The following is a 10322-nucleotide window of genomic DNA, read 5'->3' on the forward strand; positions in this document are numbered from 1 at the left end:
GGTTTCTTTGTGTAGCTTTGGAGCCTGTCCTGGAACTCACTCTATAGACAAGGCTGGCCTTGAACTCATAGAGATCTGACTGCCTCTGCCCCCTCAGTGCTGGGGTTAGAGGCATCCAATGCCACCATCACTTACCCATTTTTATTTTATTTTATTATTCAGGATATTGTTTAGGGAATATTTATAATAATCTTGCTTTAGGCAAGTCAAAGCCCAATAAAAGAAATACAGTGAGATGTACATTGTTTAAAGATGCCGTGATAGGTCATGACAGTTTCCATGTCTCTGGAGAATCTTGTATTTCTTGAAAACACACAAAAAAAGTAAAGATTTCTCGAAGCATATCGTTATAGTTAAACCGTTCTACACAAAAGTCATATTTGCATAACCATAAGCTGTAATTTTAATGCTTCCAAATCTAATCTATCTTAATCACTGTATTTTACTAATAAGGCACCATACTTATATTTGACATCATCCCTTCAAGAACTGAATGCTGATATTCCTGCAAGAAAAAAAACTTTCTTTATCTAACCCCTGCAGTCTTCTTAGGAAATTCAAACTTTATTCTTTTTCCCAGGTCTCCCAGGCAACAGCCAGGACTTGAATCAAGCCAGATAAAGGGACTGGTGTGTTCATAGTCATGTGACACTAGAGACAGTTTGACAAGAACACTGGTGTCTCATCCTTGCCAGGACCAGATCCCACAACACCAGTGGCAGGAGAGAACAGAGTAATTGCTTTAGAGGGCCAGGGTGACCTGTCGCACAGTGGTCTGTCTGGGTCAGAAGGCTTCTTGAAACTGTAGTGAAACCCACCAGGTTCTCAATCTCCTCTGAAGTCACAGACATTCCATGGTCAATTATGAGCAGACAGTCAAGGAGCCCAAAAACATGTGAGCAGAATAAACTTGAGAGATTGAAGAGAGAGAAACTAGAACTGGAAAGACACGATGGCAATGCATGAGGAAGAAAACAATAACAAAAGTAGAAAATCCTATCATTATAGCCCTTGTCAAGAAAGAGAAGATAGATACCACACCCACAAAACCAGACCAGGGTGAATGAGTGATAAAGAAATGCAGGAAAAGCAATGGTTTATAAAGACATGATAAATAGCACATGTATCTCAATACAAATCTCAAAGTCTGAATCAAGATAATCAGTAACAAGTGAGAGAAGAAAACAAGTAAAATTAGAAAATTAAACCAAGAGAAGGAACATAAATACAAAAGTGAAAAGAAAATCACCAGAACAAACTAGAAGAGAAATTTTCCAGGGCTAAAGGATACAAGTCCTTGTAAGTATCTGTGTTTATTGGGAGATAGGGAGAAGGTAAGTATAAGGGAAAAGTAAAGAGAAGCATCCTAAGAGGAATGTCCCATTGTCACTATCTCAGACGCAGAGGTGGGGAATGAAAGGCTCACAAGGGGCTAAAGATGCCCATGACACATTTCCATTAGATTCCAGGCATGCACCATTCCAACATGTATATGATCTTTGAATTTCTAACCAATCATCCTCAATGGAAGGTGAAGCCTCTTCCCAGGAATTCTGTTCACAATGCATATTTGACATCATTTGCACTGGGAAGGAAAACAGCAAGTGTTAACACTGTCACCTACACATTTTATTCCTGCTCCTTGCGACAAGTGGCAGTGAGTGCTAAGTCCCCTGCAAGAATAAAGTGGGGGAGAGTGAGAGAAGACAAGAGAGCTTTTACAGAGTGAGGAAGGGACTTTCAGAGGTATATGAACAAACAAGCAAACAAAAAAATAACATTATTCAGGTAGGCCTCAAAGAACTCCTTGTCTTGGAGGCCACGAATTGAAAGAAGACATGATTTAAAGAACTTTGGACCGCCAGGTGGTAGTGGTGCATGCCTTTAATCCCTGCTCTTGGGAAACAGACAGAGGAAATTCTCAGTGAGTTCAAGGCCAGCCTGGTCTACCAAGGGAATTCCAGAATTCCAGGACAGTCAGGACTGTTAAACAGAGAAACCCTATCACCAAAAACAAGCAAACAAAGAACAAAAAAAAATTGGATAATCCAAAGAAGGCTCTTTTGATGGGAGAGCTTGCTGTTCTTTCTGGGTGAATCTAGAAACACAAAAAAGCAAACAAACATCTTTGTGATTTTTAGGTTCCCACTGGGAAGTGGACAAAGCCACAATAGCGACCAAAACCAAATTCTTAGTGTCCCAGGAATAAGTGTATCTGAATGAAGCTGAGAATAACCTGTGACCTCATGCTTGAGGTTTAGGTTACTTTTGGCAGAATGGACAGAGGAACTTGTGAAAATTAAAGGTACTCATCAAAGTACCACTTTGATGAAAACAAACATCCAGCAATAGAGGATAAGAAGTCCTGACAATGAGCCATCAGGGTTCCCCACTCCATGCCAAGTCCAAGGTCCTCCCAACTCCCCCCAGGTCCAGGAAGGCGATCGACCAAGCCGAGAAGGCTCCCACAGAGCCCGTCCATGCAGAAGAATCAGAGCCCAGCGCCAATGTCCCTTGCTTCTCAGTCAGCTCCCCCTGTTGGCCACATTCAGAGAGACGGGTTTGGTCGCATGATCCATCAGTCCGGGAGGGGAAGTATGGGTGGAGGGAAGGGGAGGGAAGGGGGAGAAGGAGGGGCGGGAAGGGGGAGGAGGAGCGGAGGGAGGGGGAGGAGGAGGGAAGGAGATGGAAGTTTTTAAATATAAAAAAAAATAAACCATGAGAAAGAAAAAAAAAAAAGAAGTCCTGACAATGGAGAAAAAACAACCCTAATAATTGAGGACAAAAATTCCTAAGACAGTACATCAGAAGTTCTAATGATGGAGGTCAATACATTCTAATGATGGAGGACAAGAAATCCTAGGGCAATGGCAAATATTGATTATCAACTTGGCAGGACCTAGAGTCACTTAAGATCCAAGATTCTGGAGGTGCCTGTGAGGAAGGAACATAACTGAGGTGGGAGGACATTCTGTAAAAGTAAGCAGTACCATTCCCTGAGCTTAAGTCCTGGACTTCTTAGGAAGGAAAATGCCAGCTGAGCAAGCCTACATGTTCTTCCTCCCGGCTGCGGGTGCAATGTGATCAGAATAAGATTCAAGCTCCAGATGCCTTAACTTTCCTACCATGATGAACAGTACCCTGGAACTTGGTGCGAGGTAAACCCCTTCTCCCTGCGGTTGCTTATGACAGGGTTACTTTACCAGGAAAGAGACCTAGTATTGGACATGAAGAGCAAACTTCAAAGGTAGAAAAATCTCCCTCAGATTGCTGTTCAAGCTCCAAGCTAAAGAACAAAAAGGCTTGAAAGTGTATTTAATGAGCACAATGACAGGGCACAAAAGCTTCACACATGGCTATTGATTTAAAAGTCCCTTCTATCCTAGGCATTTGTCACCAACTGTTATAGTTGGAGGATGGTAGCAAGGGAGAAGTCAGGAAAAGGAAAACTGAGCTAAAGTGTACTTAAATAAAATATTTGCTAATGTGGCACGATGCGGTGCAGTAGAAGTCTGAAGTAGGATGCTTCAGTCCCACAAAAAAAAAGTCAGATTGGAGTAGAATAATGTAGAAAAGAACTTGGATCACTTGAGGTGAAGAAGACCCACCCTACACCTGGGCCACACCTTCTGGAGGTAGTCCACATAAATGAACATGGAAGAAGGAAGCTTTGAGTTTTTCCTGCTTGACCTCACTCTCGCTGACAAGTTCACCTATCCTGCTACTAAGGTATTCCTTCCCTGGGGTTAGAACCTACTTCTTTGGAGATTCCAACATACAATGAAGATCAACTGAGACATCCAATTATTAGATTCTTAGACTTTACATCAGGAGACAGCCATTGCTGGACTAGGTGACCATAGCTTGTAAGTCATGTATGTTTATGTATGCACATGATATATAACATGTTTATCCTATCACTTCTGTTCCTTTAGAGAATCCTGATGAATACAATTACTTTAACAGGGAAACATCTCCTATTCTCCTGTTAAATGCATCTTCCTTAAACTTTTATTCTGCTGACAGAATCTTCATGGTAAATCTACCTAGATGTGCACAGAAATAGAAAACAGTGGCAATATGACTTAAAAATCTCCTTTTCCTCCTCTTACTTCCACTGAGCAAACAAGCAAGCCATTACAGCCATTTCCTTCCAAGAGGTTTGGAGTGCTCACCATATAATAGCAAAGCAGACTCTCTGGGCCACAGGGAAGAACACACAAGTAAGGATAATTACTGCAGAAGGCAGTGTGTAATTACAGGACTCCCAGACCTCAACCAGAATAGAACTTCTAATTATCTCCAGTGCCTAACTTCATAAAATCATGGCCAGTGTCCAAAGAATTTACCCAAAGTGGTAAAACCTTAGACTATTGAGGCGAAAAAGAAGATACAAATAATTTTTTAATGGAACAAACAGCTTGCAGGATCTTCAAATTCTCCTGATATTTATTGGGCCTTTACTCTCATCATATCTGTACCACTCTATCTGACTTCAAGTCATCATTGTACATTAATGTAGTTGATGAACACAACTAAAATTCTAATCAGTCTTTAAACAGACATATAGAAGTTTCTTTTGCTCAAAGTCATTGACTCCTCACTTTGGTCCTGTGTTGGACCTAAACAGATGGAAGTCTGGTGTGTCCACAGCCATTCTTTCTTTTAAGTGGACAGAAGTCTGGCGTGGTCACATTCATTCATCTGTTTTAAACGGATGGAAGTCTGGTGTGTCCACATTCATTCATCTGTTTTTTTGTATACAGTGTTTTTTTGTTTGTTTGTTTGTTTGTTGTTTTTTTGTTTGTTTGTTTTAAACGGATGGAAGTCTGGCGTGTCCACACCCATTTGTGTGTTTCCTCTACCTTGGCTCCTCTGCTCATGACTTCAGATAAAGATGCTCATCACTCACTAGCATTCCTTCTTATTCAAGGGTGAGGAAACAGAGATAAATCCTTGCACTTGACCAGCAGTCCCCTTGAATCCAGGAACTGCAAAATTTCAGATGACAAGCACAGTCTAGCCCAAATGAGGGAACTAATTGTCCATGATTGTGACACTTCTTGCCTGAGCTGATGCAGTCATTTCATAGGAAAACAGATTCATCTCCATCAGGCAAAGACTGCAATGAACAGTTTAACAGTTTATCCTTTATGTGACCAGAGTTGATATGATGGTCAATTATGAGAAAATAAAGGTTAGAAACATCTTCATAAGGATTGCTTGATTATAAAAACTTCTTGCCCTCTGTTTTAAAATTTTTGAGTTCCAGGCCAGCCTGGTCTACAAGAGCTAGTTCCAGGACAGGCTCTAGAAACTACAGGGAAACCCTGTCTCGAAAAACCAAAAATAAAATTTATTTAGTATAATTGTGTGTGTGTGTGTGGGTGTGTGTGTGTGTGTGTGTGTGTACATGCCACAGTGCACATATGATAAGCAGAGGACAAGTTTCAGAACCTCCTTTCACCATAGGTTCTGAGGATCAAACTCAAGCCATCTGTTTACACACCAAGAGCTTCTACCAACTAAGCCAACTCCCCAGCGCTTGCTTTCAATCTTAACCAAAACTCATGTAACTGCTCCAATGATGGACTTCAGAGATGTTGGGCAAGGAGTCCCTGGGTCCCCTCATCTATTTCTCCCCCTATGTGGCCACTGGGAACAGTGCCTTCTCTGTTTTCCATCATTACTCATGCCTATAATTGCTGTAGTGGGAACCACTAATATCTTGGAGTCATGATGTCCAAATTTTTGCCCTAAAATCTCCTGTTGCTTCTTATGTCTTCCTTTCAAAAAATCCATAACAGAGTGTTGTGTTAAAGTTTTATCCTTTTTTGGTTGCTGTTCCATGTTTCTACATGGTCAAGGAAAAAAGACCATACATCTTCAGATACTCATTCATTTAATAACTATATATATATATATATATATATATATGAAAAATGCAAACTTCCTTAAACTCTCAAATCCTTCTATATCTAATAAGAATGTCTCTTGTATAACTGCCTGTTGGGTTTTGTTTATTGCTACAGACCCATAGGCGATTAAAAATGGTACCTGGTACATAGGGAAGGAAGCCCCTGAAGTGATTGCAGTACTGTTGAGCCAGTTTGAACAAGAGAGAAGAGAACAAAGGAGTATCCAACTTCAGCTGAGCACCCCTTCTGCCTGACAGAGAATTCAGAAAGAAGGTGCTCTAGTTCATTGCTTTTATATTCCCGAGATTTTTTTAATGTATCTTGCAAGTCCCCATTTTACTATAATGTTATTTTTAAATCCACTTGTAAGTTTTGAGTCCTCTTATGTTTACAAGTTTTGCTTATACACTTTTCCATACACTATAACATGTTTTTATCTTGTTCTTTGTCTCTCTTTCTTCCTAGATGTCTTCTTTATCTTCTGTATATTTCTTCCTTGTTTAACCTAAATTCTTTTTTTAGTTCCTCCTTTTCCTTCTGCATTCCTTTCCCTTATTCAAATATTATATGTGTTTTTACCCTAAATGACTCTAAACTATATATGGTATACTCTACATTGCTTTTGGTAATTTCCTTTCTGAGCCTATTGATGATAGAGTAGTAGTTGGCTTTAAATTATTTAAAGAATGTTTCTGTATCTGATGTGGTTTGGCAGTATCCTGTGATAATGTTTTAATTTCTCCTTTCTCATTGAAACTGTGGATTAATTCCTCACCTGTAGGCTTCTCACTAAGAACATGCCCAAATAAAACTTAAAAATACTCCCATTCCATGAAAAGTAAAAATCTCAAGACAGAATCCCAAGGTTCATAGAAAAATGACAATAGTACTCTTCCAAAAGTTTATAATTCTTCAATCATCAAAATCTAAAGATATTGATATGAATAAAATGCTGGACAGAGAACTCAGGAGTTTACTTGCAAAAAATGAACAATGATACAAAAGGACACAGACAAGCATATGAATCAAGTCAGAAAAAAAAATCAAACCCCTGAGAATAAAAGCAGAAACATGGATGGGAAATTCAGCATGAAAATCAAGATTTTAAAAAAATCGGGTAAAAATGTTGGAAATGAAAATGTTTTCAATGGAAAAAAAGTCAAAAGCATCATCAATAGAATAGAACATCAAAGGAAAATGATATCCCAGATAAAAGATAAAGTCAAGGAAATACTATATTAAGATTAATGAATAAGTAAGCATATCACACTGTCCTTGTTTCTTTCTATTGCTGTGATAAACACCATGGTTGAAAGCAGCTTGGGTAAGGAAGACATTATTTCACCGTTAAGGTGTGGCTCATCATGAGGCGACATTGGGCAGGAACTGAAACAGGGACCAGGAAGGAGTGCTGCTTACTGGCTTACTCAGTATAACTTGCTCAGCCTGCCTATACCCAGAACCACCTGCTCAGAGATGGCACTGCCCACAGTGGGCTGGGTCCTCCTGTATCAATCATTAATCAAGAAAATGCCCCAGAGATATGCCAAACATTTTCTCAAGTGAGGGTCCATCCTCTCAGACGATTCTAACTTGTGTCAAGTTGACAAAAACTGAGAAGTCGCACACCACCCAAGACCTCTACTGGCATAATCATGTGATAGACTTAAGAATCCATAAAACAGAATAAAGATCTGAGAGAAAAACTAAGGACAAAGAGTACTGGGGAGGTGGCTCAGTTGATAAGGATGTCTGTTTTGCATAAAGACTTGAGTTCAAATTCCCAGTATCACATAAAAACCCAGGCATGGCGGTGGCTGTTTACAGTCCAAGAGTTGAAATAAGCAGATCCTGAGTTTGCTGTCCAGCCAGCCTAGCTGAGAAACACTCAGCTTCTGATTCAATGGGAGACACTTTCTCTCCCAATGTCTTGTAGCATCTGAATGTGCACACACAGGCACACACACTCACATGCAAGCACTTCACAAATACAACACACACACACACACACACAGAGAGAGAGAGAGAGAGAGAGAGAGAGAGAGAGAGAGAGAGAGAGAGAGAGAGAACAAAAACTAGAAAACCAATTAGAGATGTGGAAAACCCACTCAATGAATCTGTAGCAGAATCTTCTCCAAATCTAAAGGAATAAATTATGAAAAATCCCTATATAACATATAGTCACAATGCCACACCATATACACCATAAAATTAAATATAAACTGCATAAGAAAACTGTCATCTCAGAAAAGCATTGAAATAACATCAGCAGAAGCCCTAAAAGCCATGAAAGAATAGAATGTATCTCAAGTCATAAAAGGATACAACTTTCAACTAAGGTTCTATATCCAACAAAGCTAACTCTTAGAAATGAATAAAGACAATTTAAGACAAAAGCAAAGTAAAGCAATCCATGGCCACAAATCCAGCATTGACAGTAAAGGAATCCTAAATACAAAAGGAACAAAAGCACTCGGTTATGCTGTCAGAAGAAAGAATAAATATCGTGAGATGAATAAATGGACAAATAACAACTACTTAAGGAGAAGTCCTGTTCATCTAGGTAAGTCATACAACTCCAAACATGAATAAGGGCAGAGAAAAACACAAACAATAATACAATCAACCAGAAAAGCAACACAGACAATAACAGGAATCTAGCAAAACTATCTCAGCAATAATTCTCAATGTAAAAGGTCTTCACTGTCCAATGAAATTACACCAACTAGCCTACTGGATTAAAAACAAGATTCAATTCTGCAATTAATAAAGAGAACAATCCATCAAAAGACAAAACAATTACAAAGATTCATACACTGAGCACTGGGGCTCCCTATTTCATGAGACAAACACTAATGGGAATAAAAGGGTATGTGGGTCTTGAAAAGATAATACTTGTTGATTCCAATAACCCACTCTCAACATTACCCTAGTCACTCATAGTAAAACCAGTCAACAAAGAATTTCAGGACAATCAAATCAAATACATTTAATGGAATCTATAGAATTACATCAAACAACTCTGGAATGTACACAAAACTTCTCAAAAGTAAATTACATTTTAGGACATAAAATCAAGCCTTAACAAATAAAAAATAATATAAATAATATCTGATATTTTACCAGATCATAGGGGAAGAATAAATATAAAAACAACAAAAGAAACTACAGAAATTATGAAAATATATAGATAATTTAAAAAATTCTAGAATAAAATTAAAATTTTGAGACTTGCATTTTTTAGAACATTTGCAAGACAAGGAAATTCTAAGAGAAAAGTGAATAGCTCTAAGCAATTACATGAAAAAAGCATCAGTGTGACATCAACTAATTAATTTAGTGATGCACTTCGAAGATCTTGGGCAAGTAAGAAACCAAGCACACACACACAAAATGAAAGGTAGAAGTGAATTACATGTGTGCTAGAAGAACAATGCACAGGATCAGTATAACAGACTTGACTCTTTTTGAACACACATACACGATAGCAAATCCTCAGCCATGTTAACACAGTAAGACAGAGAAAGGGACAAAGAATCCATGTTATCTCTCATATAAAGAATGTCTGCGTGTCTATGCACACAAATATATGGGGTGCTATGAATATATATATGTGAAGAATATGTATATGATAAAAGCAAAAGAGAGACTACATAGGGAAAGAAGGGAGCGCTCAGAGGGTAGGAGGGACAAAGAAGGGCAAGTGAGCAAGGCACAATGATATGTCTATGTGTGAAGATGTCAGAAAGAAACTCCACAGGCTTGTATGCATAAATATGAATTTTAAATCCTTATAAAAAGCATGGCCGCACTGATAGAATTAAAAGGAGGTAAGAGCAACTGAATTACATATTAGAAACCCAAGACCTAGAGAGACCACACAGCTCACAAGATGTCAAAACTGCTGAGTGGTGATCTACCTTAAGTCCTTTTTGATTTCTTATCTAGTGAAGTTTTTACAACTAGCAGTATCTTTAAAGTTCCCTAGGTAATTCACACATAAAATGCGGATGTGAAAATTTCATAGTAGGATAGGATGCTGGTAGCTGCAAGGATTGGAGTAAAAGGATGTAAGGGGAGCTTCAGTTGCTTTGCCAATATGATGTTAAGTAGAAAGGAAATTCGTAGCATTTTAAAAATAGTTTATACATGAGTGGGTGTGTTTGTGTTCACATACGTTCATGTTCCTGTGTGTCTGTGGGTGCATGCAATATATGACCTCAGATGCCAAACAATCCTCAGAAATGTCATCTAGGTCCTTTGAGACAGGGTCTCTCATTGACCTGCTGTTCATCCATGAGGCTAGGTGACAGTCAATGAGCCCTGGGGATCTTATCCATCTTTTTATCAGTGGGATAAACTTTTCTTGCTCTGATTACACTATTTTGGGAAAACAAAATCTCA

The sequence above is a fragment of the Arvicola amphibius genome, chromosome 9, assembly GCF_903992535.2.
Source record: "Arvicola amphibius chromosome 9, mArvAmp1.2, whole genome shotgun sequence".
Lineage (NCBI taxonomy): Eukaryota > Metazoa > Chordata > Mammalia > Rodentia > Cricetidae > Arvicola > Arvicola amphibius.